Below are 19,949 nucleotides of genomic sequence, written 5' to 3'. Positions count from 1 at the left end.
TTCAGAATTATGCCACTAATGGCTAAATTCATTCATAAAATGTCCGCTTATTAAACTGTTTAAAATGGGTAGGACCTGAGAAATACCTTTTCACCTCCATTTTAACATTGCATTCAGAAAGTAGGTGGTAAACGAGCCGATTTATCAGGTAGAATAACCATTGTCAGCATCGCTCGTTTTTTATAACTTGAATTTCTAGCAGACACTGTGTGTAAATACTGTTGAAGAAGTCTGTCCGTCTTTTTCAAACAACAATTTTCCCCATATTAGTGAATGAAAGAGACAAAATTAAGATTTTCAGTATTCCGGTATTTCTTCATTGTGTACTTCAGATCACAGGCCTTTCAGTTCCAGAGTATATTACCAAACAATAGCAAAATAGACGGACGCCAGCGGTGTGCACACTGTATATCGACTATAGTCACATAGAATTCTGTCGCGGCAAACTTCTATAAATTATTACTTTGAAAGGCAAACGCCGGTTAGGTTATGCCCTTGGCTAAAAACACGGCTTTCTGACCAATTTGAATTCTGCAATATCTATGCAAAACAATAGCACTACATGGAAATTGATGTAGTTAAGCAATAACCCCCGCCGCAGGAGGGTATACACGAGATTTTGGTACAATGCGCGACATATAGCACGAGCCGATAGGCGAGTGCTATATGGAGCGAATTGTACCAAAATCGAGTGTATACCCGACTGCGAAGGGGATTATTGCTATTATATTATATCAACTTGTGTGTCTTTGTCGTCTTGGTCCGGCATTTTCGTCAGTTTCAGCCCAAAATGCAGAAAAAGGACGTCTGAGAGATCGAACGTCGGAAAATCATCGCCCGAGACCGAGCATTTTTATAAGTTTGGATTACGTTGACAACACACGAACACAATATCCTACGATAACATACGCATTACGTTCATCAAAATTTCATTAATATTTACATGCAACACGAACTGCTTCAGACACAGAAATGGGTCAAGAGTTCAAAGCAAAAGCAAAAGAAAAAGTAACAATTTTTTTCGTAAATTTACATAAAAACAATAGCGCTGGCTTTTTTTGGCGTAGTAGGCCTACACTAAAAATAGATTTGTCTTATTCACTGTCAGTCGGGTGTGCGCCAACCGTCGTAACATTCAGACAGAGGAGGAGGTGGTGCAGTGGGGTTACAGGTTCTATTTTTGATGGATATTTTGGATGGATAATTTGTGCCAGAAAACGTGCAGTTTTGAAATATTAAATCCAGACATGGATAACGGCGACTGTAAGAACAGTTGTAATATGCCTGCAGAGTGTGTTGCCCGATTCAGCGCTAGCGAGAGCTGGACGCTGGCACAGCGATTTTCGTCGCAGTCGCCAGGAATTATCGCATTGTTATTTTGAACTTCTTCAAGTTCTTGGGCTACATCGTTAGAACACCCTGGTCTGTTACAGCCCAAACTTTAGGAAGGAATATTTGACGTACCGTTAGTGTGAGGAAGTTTCAATTTATTTGTGTATGAACGAACAGTAGCTTCGTCTTGAAGAGCGGTATGTCGCGTCTCGACTCCTGAATCGATCAAGCAAACTACACAGTGCGCTGTTTTACCCTATACAATTTTGTACATCATCATACCAAAATAAATGTGTTGCTTCGGAGATTTCTTTCATCATAGACCGCTTATTTTTACCAAGAGGTGAGTTACAGAACCGTATTTTATCTCTGTATCGAAATTTGAACTCGGTCTTTGAAACAAAGCGGACTGTTTCGGATTAAGTTCAGAGCCACATCGTTCAAATGCACTGACCGGGCAATTTTCAAAAATGCTAGTTTAGGGGCCCGTTTTACCACCGCTGTCAGTGCTAAAACAATATTTTAGCATCGCTCTCGTCCAATCAGAATGGCGCATGGTAGCATGATATAATATAATTAGATATAATGAATGTGTGGTGCAAAATAATCCTTTCATTTGATTGCTTCTCGGAAATTTGAAATCCAGGTTTTGCTATTAAACATGCGTGTGAGCTTTCTTTGCAGTCTATAAGTATCTATCACAGACAGTCCTTGACTGTGAGTGTATGTAGTTTCGGACGGCCTATCATTCGAGACCTCCCGCCTAGACAAGCTACTTGACGCCTCATGTGTGATGCACCATCACAAAACTGTTGGGCTATTTTCCCGATCACGCCTGGACGAAGCATAGACTCTCGTTTTTCTCGAGAGTCTATGGACGAAGTCAGCGGGGTGCAACACAAACTATTGTCCCATACAGATTCATGCACCCTAACAAAGTAAACTAAAACCAGCATGGGGTGTGCCTTTATGGTTCCGACAATTCAACGATCGATTTAATAATATACAACACACAGAGAACATATCGCGACATTGGCACTTTAGGCATTATGTGATAATACTGTCTAAGTTCTCCAAGTTTGAGTCAAATATTAGAGAGGTTAGGGAGTGGATGATGCCCGATACGTTGTTTTATCGGAAATTATCGGATAAAATCGATAATAACATCTGAGTTAGAGTCTAATGTTAGGAGAGTTACGCAGTGGCCGATGGCCGACATGCTGGTTTACCGGGTTATATAGGATAACCTCGATACTATCGTCTACCTTCTATGTTAAAAATCTAATATTAGAAGTGTGTCAGTGGAAATGCCAAAAACACTCTTTTATCGGATAATATCGATATCTTATTCATGTTAGAGCACTCAGGTCTCATGCTGCTGGAACTCTCTAACTTGGACATGTTCGACGATATTATCTGCAAAATGTAATGGATGAGTGCATAGCATTATACAGGCAAATGGCATTATTCCCCCTTTCCTACCTATATCATAAATTTGGCATTACTGTTGCTACCAAGATTTTAAAAGTCGTTTATAGGGAGCTCATTGGCAAATCATAACTCTACAAATATTTGGACATTAAAGAAGATATCATTATTGGATTGTTCAATCCTATGGACCTCGGCCAGTATACTCTTGACAGAAAATGTTGATTTGAGGGACTGTAGAGGGATTGTGTTTTGATACTATTCTAGCGTTAGCCCGTCAGTCTCAGGGCGCTTTTCAAGGAATAGGATTTTGCATTACCGGGGAATTGTACGCAGATTTATTAATTGATGATACTGCCGCTAGAGGGCGCCATCGCTTTGCGTTCAGAGATAGGCAACCCATTGTGGCGAGCAGCTTCAAACTTCAATTTCCGTGCAATTGGTTTTCGGGTAACCGGGCTTTTATGTCAAACGATATTTGAAACTAGGTTTGGTAAATATTGTTAATTTTGTAGCGGTAGCCATTTACAGCGCATTTCTTGTTACAGTAAAGACGAGATCAAACTCAGGGAATGACAAATAAGGCCGCAAACTAACGTAAAACAAATAACGAAAGAAAAAAATATTCATTGGATAATGCTAAATGCCTCACGACTGTCACGGTTTAACATTTCCAATCCTGAATTGTCACAAGTGAAATCCACTTATCATCGAAATCCACTAAAATTTTCAGCCAGCGCGGAAAATTGCGCCCTCGGTTATTTTTTGACGTTTCGTTCGTTTTTGTCAACTTTTCACAGAGATGAACCCCATCGAATTACACATGTAGTTTCTGAAATATTGAATGTGAACCGACGTTAGATTGTCATGCTAGGATCACATGTGAGATTAATATTACAAGCGTAGCATTTTTGACATTTATGCTACTGGATCATACAAAATATACGAATCTTCATACTAAAATGTTTTCATCAGAAAATTCTTGCTCTGCCAATGACGTTTATAATTTGTCGTGTCCTGAAAACCTATCAAAACCATGACTTAAAGCCACCTTGTTAGTTGCTTTTAATCAAAGTAGTTTTTTGAAATCGGGACTCGGATCATGTCAATAATTTTGTGTCAAAGGTAATCGCGTTGAATTGAAATTAGCCACTTTTCGTTCTTAGACTTCGAATCTCATAGTTTCTTAAATGAAATTTGTAAGTCCCTGTCAAATGGTTGCAGTTCTGGGCGCTTGTCTGTGGGATTTGAACGTTTAATACAATGCTAAATTGATCTCTGATAAATTTGTCTCCATTTTAAAATGCAAGCTAAGGAGGCAAGAGCAATTGGATACGCTATTTATATTTATTTCAATTGTTGGTGTTGCAGCTGAAAGTAAAAGTGAAAACAAACCTAAAACACATATACTCACAAAGCCAGAACAACAAACTAATTGTTTTCGTTTCTTTAACCATTCTGCCATGATAATAAAAGTTTAATTATTGGCTTATTGTGGCAGAGCATGAATATTTTGTTCAGTAATTCAGTGTATTTTAAATTATTAACTCCACTTTTGTTTGTGTCAAATCAGCAAATCTTATTTTTGCCTCTGTAGATTTGTGGTCACGGCTGAGTGATTCTCAGCAATCGATGACATATCCGACAGAGGGCGCTATGCATAGCATCATCATAAGGACATGATTCGGTGACTTAGTAAGATGGAAAAATTGAGACTACTAAGATCGAGACGATCTTCCAAAGAGCGATGTTGTGAAATTACTTTATTATGGCGGGTGTATTCAATGTTTTCACTTTAAAGTGCAACATTTTAGTGATAAAAGTTCAAACAGTTTTGGTTAAAGGAATTTTATCTAGAAACAGGGGTCACGATGATCTATCAATAGAAAAACTGAACTAGGCTTGTAAAATCACGCTATGAGAGAGATATTTGAAAAGAAAATCTTTTGACAATTTAATTTTCTACTTTCTCCCCAGTCGATTTTTTCTGCATGGGCGCGAAAGAAACCTTGCAGAGACAGTACCGTGTCAATTGTCAAAGTCATGTTCGGATGTCCGAGGACAAATGATTGCGCAACCGTTTCACCTCGAAATACGAAGATTTCTCGAGAGAAGACGCACAAAACATTACACAGGGAGCAACCAAGCCCACGGAAATGTTGACCTATCGAGAAAAGCAGAGCACTCCGTCAGCGTTCATGTCTGTTCTGAATGCCTTCTGTAGCCACGTTTCAAAGTAAAGTGCTAGATTACATACGTAGTTACATAGAATTTCATTTGATGTGAGTTGATGATGAAATGTTGAAATGAGATTACATGCGGGATTAAAGTTTAAAAGTTTGCTTAAAACTGGTTCGTGTCAACGATGATGACGAAAAGCGATCATCAGACTCTTGTCAATGCTGAAGAATCGTTAGGGGACGAAATCTTACAATTGAGCGCTACAAAACTTAGCAGTACAATGTACTCAAGACCCTATAATTCATGTTCAACATCTAGTGAGAGTAATTTTCTGCAAATAGCAACTCGGACCCTGACAATGATGTTGTGAGGTTTGCCTCTATGCTAATTACGCGTCCAAAATTACTGCATCGTATCATTCACTCAGTGGGCGTTCACAGGCTGGTGTTTGGATACCTACACACAGAGACATAATCGTTTTCACAGCGTCATGCAAACATCCAGAAACTAGTAATTAGCAAAGTAATTTTAATTACGCACAGAGCCATTAACCCAAGTTATTTACCGCTCTGCCAACGAAAAATACAGACAAAGGCACCTCAGACAGATCAACAGAAAAAAATTATCTCAGGGACAAGCAAAGACAGACAACCTTGGCTAATATACTATCTGTAGAAAGTGTTAGTTTGCACACTGTCGTGGGTTAACGTTAGCCCGCTCGTCTAGATCTGTTGGCGCTTGTTCATACCTTGGTTAAGATCATGAAAGGAAAAGGATATATTGTTTGGTCGGGGATTGCACGCAGAGGGAAGTCGGTTTATCGATTGATGATATTTCAGCAAATGGGCAATATCGTTTTCTGTTCAAAGACAGGTAGCTCGCTGGCGCGGGTAACCTAAAACTTCAATTTTCGTGCAATGACTTTTATACATACGATACTTGAAACGTTGTGTGCACGAAAATCCGACTAACTTTGGAAGGTCATCGTAAATTTTGTCAGACCAGTCACTTTTACCTCGTTTGTTATTGCTTGTTTGATAGAAATATTTATTTGATACTAAATTCCTCGCGACTATCCCAAGTTCTGACATGCCACACTTGAAATCAATTTATTGAGGAAATCCATAGAAATTTTCAACCAGCAAGGAAATAGCGCCCTCAGTATTTTTATGCTGTTACGTTCGTTTTTCTTAATTTTTCATAAAGACGAATCGCATGGCCTTATACATGTAGTTTTAGATATTTTTGTTGAATTAAACCGACGTTAGATAAGATCACAAGTGAGATAAAAAGCTTTAAAAGAGTTTTTAAAGTCAGGCTACGAGACGATTATTGCAAAGACAAATCTCCAAAGTCAAACGTTTCCGTTAGAAAGTTCTTGCTGTGCGACGGACAGCAATCTTGCAATTGATCGTGCCTAGGAAGCCTGGTAAAACCATGTATTAAAGGCACATTGTCTGTCGTTAAAAATCAAAAGTTATTATTTTCAAGTAGGGACTAGGATCGTGACAATAGTACTCGTGTGAGTTAATCGTCAATGGCAATACCGTTGACTAAGGTGATTACGTGGTTGAAAGTAAGGGAAGGGAACTTTTGGCCCCGGGGTAACTCCCATAGAAGGTGAACCGATATGTGCCGCCCGAATGGATCACTTTTTCACGTAAAAATCCCTAAAATTAGGCCGATTTTTCATCCAAAAACGCCTTAGCATTTGTTGATAACAAAGCAAATTTTCTACGTTTCAGATATACCTTCACTTGCAACAGAATAAAGTTAAGCATTCCCCAAATTTGTCAAGCCAATCCCTAACGGTGGGTCGTATTATTGTAATATATTCATGGGTAGATGTTTTCGACGTTGACGGCACACCCCCGTTTGAAAAGATTAGGAATACCCCTCTCGGGCTTTTTGGCAGCCCTTGTCAACATGTACAGGGCCTGATCATAATGATATTCTGCATGTTTTCAACAGCATGAACGTAGTAGCGATAATGCAAGGGTTTTATACATACACTTTATTTACTGATTATACTTGAAGACAGGTATGTAAAGAGTTAACTACTTTTCCAAATTGGACTTATAAAATTCATAGTTTTTAGATGAAATTTGAAAGTCTAAGCTAAACATTTTCAGCTTTGGGTGTTTGTCCATGCGATGTGAACGTTTCATAATGGCGCTAAAGAGATCGCGGATGAATTGGTCTCCAAGCGAAGGAGGCTGAACTACGCGAGTCTGTTGAAGACGCTATTTACATTCACTTTAATAGGAAATAACTGTAGGCATTGTGGCTGAAAGTTAAACTGAAAACAAACCAAGAAACAAACATACACACACACAAACAAACGCACACACACGCACACAAACACACACACACACTCACTCATGGAAACATACATACATGTACTCTCAGGCAAAGCAAGAACAACAGACTAATTGTTTTCGCTTCAGTAGCCATTCTGTCCTAATAATAATGATCCAATTATTGGCTTATTGTTGGGGATTATGAATATTTTGTTCATTGATATAGTATATTTAAAATTATTCAATCCAATTATTGTTAATGACAAACCAACAAACCCCACTTTGCTTGTGTTGCTTTGCGGTCACGTTTAAGTGATTCTCGACTATCGATGACATCTCTGACAGAGGGCGCTATGCATATAATCATCATAAGGATAGATGGGGCTGACCTTATTGAGATATTTAACTCTTGCGTTAACTCAGGAAAATGACCAGCATTAAGAAACTTGATTAAGTGTTCTTTGCTATGTAAAAAGGTGGATAAGGCAGAATTAAACAACTGGAAACTAACAAGTCTCTTCAATGTGTACTATAAGAGTCTGTGCGGAAGGTGATTGGCCAAAATATGCAACTCAGATCAGTGTGGTTACATCCCCGGACGGAAGATAGGTGACAATATTGTCGTCACCAGAGATATTACTGAGTATGCCAAAATTACCAATAAACCTCTTATTGTCATAAATCTAGACCAAACAAAAGCTTTTGATAGGCTTAATAGAGATTTTCATTTGCAAGTCCTTGACAAATTTAAAACATTGGCAATGACTTCATAAAGTGCATAAAAGTTATTTACAACAATACTACATGTAAATTAAAATAAAGTGCAATGGCTTTCTTTCTCGCAGTATTCAACTTCATAAGGGTGTGAGACAAGGGTGCCCCTTATCATCATTACTGTATATTATGGCAGCAGAAGAGCTAGCCTAAAATATTCGTAAAGATGACAACATAGCAAGTTTCATTCCACCAGACACCAATAAAGAAAAAAATTAAGAGTTATGAAGATGCTGCAACTTTATATTGATAAACGTAGAAAGCATTACACAGTCTTTGAAAATGTTCAACTGATATTAAAGAGCAACAGGTGTGAAGCTGAACAAGACGAAATCTAAAGGTTAGGGCAGGGAGTTTTAAAAACCACACTGATTCACTGGAAGAATAGATTTTTCAGACAAAGTTTTGCAGATCTTTGGGGTTGGTTTTGGAAACACTAACACATCTAGACAAAACTGGAAAACAGTGATGGAAAAATTTACGAACTGCTTTAAGATCTGGAATGTGTCCTTTAAGGTGGGCAATTGTAGCTAATATGCTGACTGCATCAATTTATGGTACCTAGCATTATTTGGCACATACCTATAGAAGTGACTGGCGAAGGAAATAGAAAATTGTGGAATATTATTTCGAGAGGCAAACAATAAGTTATAAAAGGGGCATTTTCATTCATTGATATGACGATTGTGGCAAAAACGTTGTCGAAAGATTACGAAATTGTTTGAGGAGAATCCTGAAAGGGAAACCCCCAGAACCCCTAAATGAGCCAAATTATCAAAGTATTTCGTTGCGAATTTGTAATAGTGTATCACTATCTCCATCCCAATTTCAAAGTTGAACCGAATCCCAACGGTGTGTTGGGATATGTTTGCTCTGTTGGCAGTAAATTGTCAACATTGTCTTTACTTCATTCATATTTCTGTCCTACCACGAATTATATAAATATTTTTGAAGTACCCACCAGATTAAATTCTGTGAACACACGCAAAACTAAAAATACAGACAAACATACGTGTTAACCAACTGTACATATAAACATAACATCATCATTGGGACATTAAAGACAGACTAGCAAAGACAGACAGAGCTAAATACACAACCTGAACACGCACCACGTATGATGTCTAAGAAACACAGTTAAGACTTAATATTTAGGTAGACATCACCATTATTGTTTGGGTTTTGCAAAATATCGTCTAATTTTCAGTACTTGCTTCGCTTCGGTCACGGAGAGCTGTTTTGATGAAATATTTCGTTGGTTGCTCGCCTCACCACTGGTGGCGCACTTTGTGGGCTCGGCAAAATAAAAAAATATCTTGCAATAAAATTGTTAGGCAATCGGGGGAGGGGGAACGATCAAATTACTGACAATTACAACACTTTATTATTCAGTCTTCTTGATTCAAAAAGAATTGCAAGCATCAATGTTAATGGCGTAAATTGGAAGACAATCCAAAGAAGTCTAATCATAGAAAGTGTCATGTTTCTATAATTTGTACCGGTTACATGGCCGAAACCTTAAACGTGCCAAATAGGAAATCCTGCGTTCGTGGCCAAAATGTAATCCTTGAGTGCGCAAATGAAAAAGAAATCTAGAAAAAATTGTATCTCTTACTTTGTCAGACAAGAAATTCAAAAAAAAAAGCAAAACAAAATCGACATAAAAATCGCTAGATGCATGTGTCGACAATAACAAGTGCAACATCAAATTATTACTAACTATTTTACCTCTTGAATGAAATGCACCCTTCCGAATACAAGGTCAGTTTATAAAAACTAGGACACCCTTCAATCTCATGGAATTCAACTAAAATGCTACTTGTCTCCATGGTTGAATACTGTATTATTTATTATAGAGGGAGAAGAAAGGTTTAAGAGTAAATGGTGTGACAGTTAAATAATATTCAAGATTTTCTTTCTTTCAGTGCCTTTCTTAACATTTATATTTATATATTTTTCGATTACTTTACCTATTTACAGTTGTCATGACACAACAAGTCATATTTATCATGGATAAGTACACGGGCAGGTTCGAAATCTGGCAAGAGAGACAAGGCTTGTACGAGCTGATCGTCACACTTCTGAGAGATCAAAGCAGATACAACAATTAAGAATAAAAATGCGACATCTATAAGGAGTGTAAAACACTTTCTGATTCATACAAAGAAGTCGAGGCTTCTTTTTTAGGAAAACACCAACCGATCAACAGATAGATTGTTTTCTTCTGTGTTTATGCTCTCAAAAATTGTCTGTGAAGAAATTGTCGATGTGCCAACGACCAAATCCTGTAAATATTCTATTGTTTTGATCGTGAAAAATGATATATCATTGTGCTACTGACTTTGAGAATTCCTGATACAAAACTTAATGTTAAAACAAATCATTTCGGTGTGAGGGTTGTGAAAAGTGAGGTGTCAGAGCCACAATATTATGACGAATAATGAGACCTCTATGATCTATGTCGCGAACCGGGAAATGCGTAAGATCACAGAGTTCGTCACGTGTAAGAGCGGGATAGAGAGATTTAGAAATCATCGATTCTGAACCGATAGTTGAAAGTGAGTGTTTGAGATCCTACACTATTCTCCTACACTGAGTAATATTCCAAGTCGAGGCCCAAAAGTGTTCCCTTATTGCTATGAGTCTGTTACTGTTCTTTTGATGGTAAAATCCTCTACGACTAATTTATATTGATGAATATCGCATGACCTGTGTTTATGAGGACTGGTCGATGGAAACTTCACATCTGACACAGTGGGAGATGTTTTAATCTCTCATTGTTCTCTCAGTGAAAAACAAAAGAATAATGTCAACGTGTGCGAGCGCCATTACAATTTGCTTTGAAAAGTTTTAAAAATTTATTCCACGGAAACAGACGCGAAAAGGAGGGTCCAGGTTGCGAATTGACACAATCTAAATAACAGGAAAGATCGTTTTCTGATAGTACAGTAATAACATTCTGCTGATGTGCACGGTGCGTCAAGTGGTAACTGGCGTCTTTTTATTAGATACCTGGAGATATCATTAATGACGTAAATAGAAACCTGGAATTTTTATTTGGTGAGGAAAAACGGAAAATACCGCCGAAAGACACGGCATTTTAAATCAAAAGTTATTACTCAAGAAATCACGAATCATACAAGGTATGATAGTATGCAGATGAATAAAGTTTAACTTCAAATCATGAAATACTTCGATTAGCAGAACGATGCCCTGTAGATCACCGAACAACATTCACATGATTTTGAGTGCACAGTGGACAGGTTTTGATTTATTGTCTAAGCTTTGGGACCTCTCTGTTAGGGTCAGCACAACAACCCACTGCAAACATGATAACGATAAGGTAAAGTTGTACATGCTTCTGTTTCCAGAGCCAAAGTCCATGAAGCCATGACAGTCGGATATGACATCCGGGACATTAGACGACATACGCAGCAGCATACCTGAGGTAGGTGAGCTTTGTCGTTGTTAAAATGAACGGCCTGTACCAGCCATTCTGTGTCTCTCATTATATATATGCCTGATAATGCTGTGTTTAAGAGAAAGTTTTGCATTCTTCCGAAAAATAGTGAGTAAACACACAGTATAACAGACTTTTGAAAACTCAGCAACTATTCTGCGGACAGGTTATTTTATGATCAGTTTAAGTAAAAAACGTTATCTCCATGTTGTGTTAAATTGATTATTTCATGCAGTGTGCGACATATGGTGTCATTGTACAAATCATGTTTCGCCGCCGTGCTGTGTTCACAACGTAGAAGTAAACGTAGACGACGTCCCTGCTGGGCTAGCAGTGCACTGCAGTCTTATACTGAGCACAGTCGTCCATTATATGGTGCTGTCTCAACGACCTCCATGACCTTTTTAACATTGTTTTTACCTGCCATAACAGAAAGCAGGAGCTGACATATAACGAGTGTCACTGTAGATATGAAGAGAAAAGTAGGTTGAATCAAAAAATGAAAAGATTGGGCTTCTCCTCAGTACCGCTAATTTCGAATTCCCCTTTTATTAAATGCCGCAAAGCAGTCGCAAATACTTCACTGCCAGTGCTGTTTATATTGTTCAATCAGTGGAAATATATTATACCTGATTTGGGAGCCGTTATTATTCATGGCGGCCTCGGAAAGAATAGACACGCGTATTCCGAAATTTTGAGTAACTCCCTCCTCACACGCGAATGTTTAATTACCCCGGCTTGCCGATTCGAAATTTATTTATGACTCACCTATGCCATAAAAACATGTATGCATGTATGCATGTCTCTTATTTATTTGATGTGTGGTTGCACTGTTTAATTTACTCTTTATTGTGTTGAGACATGTGTGTAGTGCATGTAAAACAAATTGTTGTCAATAATGATATTAGATCTGACAGTTGATGTACATTATCTTGGCACTTAGCCTGTGCAAATATTAAACCTAAATTTGCATCAGATTTTTGTTGCATAATATCAAACATACAATATGAATAACTGATATATTTGTCTTTCAAATTCAACGAATGCTATGAGAATTCACTTTTCAAATTAAGTCAAAGCTACAGAGTGCTGAGACAACTTGAAGGCGGGGTCTACTGAAAATTAAAGGGATTTTTCATTTTCTGATTTGTGTATATGCTCTTCTATAATGAATTATAACAACAATGTAAAGAAAAAATTGGGCTGGAATAACCCTTCTATTTAAGTTAAACAGTCCCGAATCACCGCTACCCAACACATTTATACTCTCAACAGGCTTTTGCCCCATTTTGTGATGATTTTAACAAGGACACACACAAAACTTGTCAGAGAGTTGTGCAATTTTTCTGACTTTGTGTAAGGTACAGTGGAAAGAAAAATGACGAGAAATGTAGTGTTCCAATCATATTTTTTTAGATACATCTTAAAGCCCCCACTCAATTATCAGATTTATCTAATATAAATATTATTTACTTGATAAAATATTCAATGGAAAACAAAAGAATGATAAACTGTTAATGGGCTGTTGACACATTTGCTAATGTGAGAACCTGGGATTGAATAGGCGCCTTGAAAATATGCCCTCTCCTTTGACTTTATGCAGTATTAAACTCTTTTCATGTGAAATATTTTAGCCATCAAACATGTAGAAACAACAAACTTCAAACAGACGTGTAACCATTTCCTGCACAGTAGAGTTCTGAAACATTCCTGTATGAGTTACTTTCAGATGACATTAACAAAAATGTGTGTTGCTGATCACACAATGAATGTACATAATGATAAATTTTGCAAGAGAGCAAAGAAACTGCTCAGTCAGCAGTTTTTGCAGTTTTTTGGTATAGAAGGGAATAATATTGCCATTTAATTTTGAAATCTATACAAGATGGAAATCTAGCATAATGACACTACTTTTTTAGAACGAATTTTCAAAATTGTGAGTCTTTTGTGAAAGTTTCAAAAAACATGACAACACAACAAAGATGTTTGCTTGCACGTCCAACGGGCAAACAATTGAATGGCAGGCCGGGAAGGGATGAATAATTTGAACTTTATTTAAAAGAAGAACAAAGTTAACGATTTTGTAGGCAACACTTTCAAGTTCAATTAAAATGAGCCTTGAACTCGTCCTTATGATTGAATGACAGTATTTGTACTTCCTTTCATTCTCTTTTTTGATATCATTCTTATGTAGATGTTTGTGTATTTTAAGAGATGAACAATGATGCCCAAGAACCATTGGTGTGTCAGCGAGGCATATTTCATAGACATTCTTTTATTTTGAATTATTACTATGTCATTGCAAGTGTCTTTGAGAAATCTAGATCACATAAAAATGAACCATATAATTTCGTCAAAAGTGTTATGAAAAATAGTTTGTCTTCGCTAGACTAATATGGCGAGAAGAGAGCACATGATGTGCGCATACCAAAAAACAGGAAATTCGCAAGATCACATTGTTCATCACCTGTAAGTGTATAGTACAGAGATTTAGTAGTATATAATTCTGAATCGAGAGTTGTCACGTAGGACGCCACAAACGGATAATGAAACCTGGTGGCAAATCCCTTATCGGTGAAATTCGATTAGTATCAATTGCATGGGTGATTAATGCATAGCCTTTGTGGTTTGATTGATGAAAATTGCAAACGTTAAAACCGCCCATGCTAGAAAACTAGGTCTACGGACCCTGCGACAGTTTTTGGTATCTCAAATGTTAATATCAACGTGTGAGGGCGCAATAGCAAACTGTCGACAGGGAGAAAACGTACTGCCTCCAGGGGAATGATTGGGTTTTTTACTGAAAAGGCGCAAATCGGGAGTGGTTGCATTGGGAATTGCACCTACTTTCGCAAATATTTACATATTGCCATATGCTTTGTAAAATAAGAAATGAGAAGATTTTATACAAGATGTCATTCAAAAGTGTGTTGTATGAGAACATCCATAAAAAGTATTTATTAAATATTAATAAGTGTGGTCGTACTCGGATAATACACGTTCATCTTCAAAGTCAAGATGATGGCTCTTAGACCACAAAGCAACATTTTCGTATGATTTCACATGCACAGTTATTTGAGTTGGAAGGTTTAGATTAGTCTACGTTTTGTGACCTTATCGTTAGGGTCAGCAAAACAGCCTACACCATGCAAGATAATAGTAGAGTATGTTTACACATACTTCTGTTTCCAGTGTCAAAGTCCATAAAACCAATACAGCCGTCTCTAGCATCCGGGACATTATACAACCCGCACAGTAGCATACGTTAAGAAGGTGAGCTTAAATATTGTTAATTACTTACTAATATAAGCTTTTTTGAGCTTCTCATTAATTATACCTGATCATTGTACGTTTTGGGATAACTGGTCGGTAAACTCTGCAGCTGAGTACTGTACTGTACTGAGTATTGTAAGGTGTGGAAACTCACCGACTGGGACTCAGAGCGCAAAGGTTATTGAAATGAACGTAGTCAATTGTGCAGTATATGCCATAATGTGTCACAATAAAAAGTTGACTCATCTCCTAGATGTATTTGAATGTAATGCCGTGTACAAAAGGGCTGACTTTGTTACTAGTGTAACATTGTAGTTTCTTAGAGTCCGTCCATGGACGTAGTAATGGTACTGAGAATAGTTGTCCCTGCCGGCCATGATTGTGAGCTGATTTCAGACAACGACCTTATGATGACCTCTTCTTCATTGTTTTCGACAACTAGAACAGAAAGGAGGAAATAACATACGACCAGGGTGACACTTCCAAATGTATGGGTAAGCTAGCGTTGGGGCCCTGAGCGCAATGTGAAACTATACACAGTAGAAAGACCCACTACGCAATCCTACTCAACCCTCTCGATCTTCATGAAAAGCGGTTTCAAAACCTGTGGAGTTTTTGAAATTATATATAAAAATCAATAACAATAACTAATTCAGTTTTCAACGTTGCTATTCTATTCCTAGTAGTAACGGAGTTGTGATGTGTGAGCCCACCGATGATTTTCTTTAAAGATTGATACCGGAATCTGGGTTTTCACCGTTGCAGAATTCGATTGTTTGTCGTGAAGGGTACGTCGCGCCTCGAGATTGCTAATTTTGGTGCGACCCAAACAAATTACCTTACATTTACCGATGCTTGAAGTGACCGCCATGCCTGTATTAACTCTACAGTAAAAATATAATTTTCGATTTTCACAAAAATAAGCCGTAGAAAACTGTATTTACTTCATGAGCTTCGAAATGACCCCACACATTTAACAAAAAGTACAGTGTGTCGTAAACCTTTGAAAGCCCGAATATCTTTCCCCCTAGGTGCGTTCTACCCTAAGCAATGCAGTGAAAACAGTTATGTTGTTTCGTTAAATAGTGAAAAATATATTTGAACGATATTTAATGCCTGGTTTTATGCCTACGACATAGGTTACCCTCTAAATTTACAGCAATTTGGCAATCAAAGTCATCACGTGATCAGGAAAGTGATCGGATATCGTCAACTTTGGCCGGACTGAAGACTTTTCCTTTTGTATCGTCGTAATTTTTCTCGTAAATAAGTATACACCTAAAGTCGAATCCGGTTCTACAGCATCAAGTCCTGTAGGCCAATCATTATCGGGCCATCGAACGAAGTCGTTGATTGTTACACCATAAACAGGTCTAAACTTACCCTATGCGAAATAGACATGGCCTTGCGTTTTTGACGGTCGAATTTTCTGTCTATCAAACCACGTTCCCAAGGTCCTTGGAGATCTGATTAAGTAAATATTAATTTTCAACAAGTTACAGAACCCTTTCACAAACGCTCCTCCATGCAAACATCATGCTTTCTAAGATCTGCAGACAAAGTGCTTATCGCAAAGTGAAACACCAACTTGCATCTCTAAATTAGTTTGTAAGTAGAAAAGTGCAACATGTTCAGTTACTTATGTAGAGTTCTGTTCCGAAATTATTCGCAATACTTGATTGTAACAAAATCTTCCAAGGCAGTATACCTTTCACTTTTAAATTTGTAATTATTTTAAATTATTTGAAACTTGTCATTATTCAGTATAACCAACTGAAGCGCTTCCTCTCGAACCATCCATTACATTTTATTTCGTAAAAACTGATCGCATTAAGGGGATAGCGCAACATATTATAATCAGCTAAGGATTATTTAAATCTTTCTCATTCGAACATTTTCTTGAACGATGAATTTACGTATACAAGCAACCCTAAAAACATAAACAAGAACAAAATATCAGGATTTAGATATTCAAATTCATATTTTCTGTTGCTCTATGGATGTGTAGGAATAAAACGTACTCCTATTAGCCGAATATAATATCATTCCTGTTGATTTTGTGTCAAATTCAATTAATTTTATAAGCGAAACGTTAATGCATTTGATCATAAAAATCGAAACGTATCCATCCTTCGATTGTAAATGAATTGTTGTAGCTCATCAAGTACTCAATGATATCCTGTGTGCACTGGTTCACGGCTGCTACCATTTAAAGTTATCATGATTAACTACGCTCTTTGCTATTGGGGTTAATGAATATTATAACGTATCGCGCAAATTGTTGATAGAAAGTGAATATTAATGATTTCTTCAGTTTTTAAAGCATAATAACACCACACGTAACCATGGCGAGTTGGATGGAAAGGCTAAGGTCTGATCTGTGGCAGAAATTGAAGGAGAAACTTGCCAGCGAAATAAAGCCAGGTATGTTTCATCATCATATAGCAGCAATTTGTTTCTTATGCACAGTCGCCAGAAGTTAAACGCTAGGGAGTACCAGTTAAACTTAAATAGGTTATGTATTGAGTCGAGGATTGTTTCTAGTGTTAGAAAACGCCTGGTCAGAAATAACTGTGCAGCAAAATTGGTCATATAATTTTGCTAGATTTATTAATCCACCATAAACAGCACAGGGTACACAGGCTTGTTGTTTATTTGTGTCTGTTTGTTTGTGTGTATGTTTGTGTTTGTTTATTTGTTATTTTTAATAAAATAACAGCGAAAAAATGTTTTGTTAATATTTGTCAATAAAGAGCAGTTTATTTGTTTATTTGTTTGTTTATTTATTTATTTGTTTGTTGATACGTATTTCCGATGGTTAGGGTTAGGGTTAGGCTTAAGTTAGGGTTAGGGTTAGGTTTAGGGTTAGGGTTAGGTTAGGGTTAGGGTTAGGGTTAGGGTTAGGCTTATTCACTCCCTCTATATATTCAGACAAGGGGAGCAACTGGGATTCCAACATCTGTATTTTCAAGTCAAGAAAAACACACCAAATAAATGCCAGACAATTGAAATATTGGGTTTGTGGCAGCATCGTGTCCTGTACTTACCACACCTATCCTTTAATTCGATGGACAGAGCAAAAATCGGCGATATTTAGCATCTTTCTCCTTTGATTCGTACAGTTTGTACGGCAAAACGTAAGTGTCACACTTTGGCGGAACTGGAACCCATGCAGGAGATGTTTAGAGTCTTTGTATTCTTAGCCATGAATTATTCCTTGTAAAATTGTCACCGCATTAACTGAGAGGTATATTTAATAACTTATTTCACGTGTAGCCCGTCAGCCTCAAACAGAGAAGTCGTGTATTTATTGTTGAACTATTATATAAATTCCGTCATCTAGAAGCAGCATATCATTCCTGCCATGGATGAAATCAGTCATAGTGATCATACTTTGTACGATAAAAAATTCCCCGTTCAAAAGTACATCTACGGACATCTCGACTCTCTTCGGTTGAATATTTCTGATACCAATATTTCTATCATCGATACTAATCAGAAATCTGAATGCAAATACAGTATTCAAGATGCCAACGCTATGATACTTATTGCAGTCAAGCGTGTACCAGATATTCGTCGGCCATGTTTTCAAGGATCGGCGGTACAAATGTCAATGTACAACTATTACATGATTAAATATTGATTACCTTAAAAGGATGGAATTCCCTCTCATTCATTTCCAACACTCCATGTGACGTACACATTTTTATTACATCGCATTCATAGATGAGCTTTTAAAAATGAAGACATTGAGCAGAGTTAAGAAAACTGTAGCAGAGAGAGATCTAGGTCGCATTGGATCGACACTCATTCTCTTAGAGACACTGGAACGTCAGAATGTTGTATCTAAACGGCATGTAGATACCCTGATTGAAATTCTAGAAGACATCGGAAGAACTGATTTAGCTCTCGAAGTAATCCAATACAGAGGTATGATTATTTTAGTATTTTGTATTTTTGTATTACGTTGGAAAGATACTCACTGTCAACACACTGCCAGTAAATTTCACGTAATGGCAAGATACGTCTTCGAATTCGTATAAAAATTCACCAAACACCGTGGTCACATTTATAGCTGGCAATGAAGACAATAATGTAAATGGTCTTATCTACTTTCAAAGTGTGTGAGTAGACACTAACGAATGAAAGATAATATGGAATAAATCTTACATTGAATGGCGATTGTGCTATTGCACCGATAACTCGATCAATAATTACTGATAAATGAAGTCGTATTTGACATACAATGGCTGATTAAGTACCAAATGCATTCGCCCCTGTCACAGTGATAACGTTTTCAAATCGCATTATCAGCAGATCAGATAATGTAGGAGAATTTGTTCAAAAGTACTTTGTTAGTCCCCACGGACACCGTCCGGGGGACTTATAGGTTTGGTCATGTCCGTGCGTGTGTGCGTGCGTGCGTGCGTGCGTGCGTGCGTGCGTCCGTTCACGCAGATATCTCAGAGATGCCTGAGCGATTTCATTCAAACTTGGTACAAGGATTACTTCATATGTCATACAGATGCACGTCGATTTGTTTTGTGATACGATCCAATATGGCTGCCAGGCGGCAATTTTATTACGATTTTTTCATGTACAGAGCCATAACTCAGGCATGTTTCAACTGATTTTATTCAAAGTTGGTACAAGGACATTGACCAATGTCATAGATATGCACGTCAATTTTTTTTGTGATACGATCCAATATGGCCGCCGTGCGGCCATTTTGTTACGATTTTTTCATGTACAGAGCCATTACTCAGGCACGTTTCAACAGATTTTATTCAAACTTGGTACAAGGACATTGACCAATGTCATAACTATACACATCAATTTTTTTTGTGATACGATCCAATATGGCCGCTGTGCGGCCATTTTGTTACGATTTTTTCATGTACAGAGCCATAACTCAGGCATAACTCAACTGATTTTATTCAAACTTGATAAAAGGACATCAAACTTGGTACAAGGATATTGACCTATGTCATGCACATGCACATTGATTTGTTTTGTGATACGATCCAATATGGCCGCCGTGTGGCCATTTTATTACATTTTTTCATGTCCAGAACCATAACTCAGACATGTATCAAGCGAATTTATTCAAAGTTGGTACAAGGAGATTGACCAATGTCATACATATGTACATTAATTTGTTTTGTGATACGATCCAATATGGCTGCTGTGCGGCCATTTTG

The 19,949-nt window shown here is 37.5% G+C and overlaps 2 long non-coding RNA genes across 2 annotated transcripts in view; one reads left to right on the top strand and one right to left on the bottom strand.

Moving 5' to 3' along the window:
* Positions 1-19,949, bottom strand: part of LOC139136807 (uncharacterized) — a 234,283-nt gene that overhangs the window by 40,521 nt on the left and 173,813 nt on the right. The gene's annotated exons all lie outside the window — the stretch shown is intronic.
* LOC139136806 (uncharacterized) overlaps positions 11,385-19,949 on the top strand; it is a 260,926-nt gene continuing 252,361 nt past the window's right edge. The window contains exon 1 of the long non-coding RNA XR_011553247.1: positions 11,385-11,463. This is a non-coding gene — a long non-coding RNA (uncharacterized lncRNA). The remainder of the gene's footprint in view (positions 11,464-19,949) is intronic.

Source organism: Ptychodera flava, chromosome 7, assembly GCF_041260155.1.
Source record: "Ptychodera flava strain L36383 chromosome 7, AS_Pfla_20210202, whole genome shotgun sequence".
In the NCBI taxonomy this organism is placed as follows: Eukaryota; Metazoa; Hemichordata; class Enteropneusta; family Ptychoderidae; genus Ptychodera; species Ptychodera flava.
This window is presented reverse-complemented; position numbering and strand designations above follow the sequence as displayed.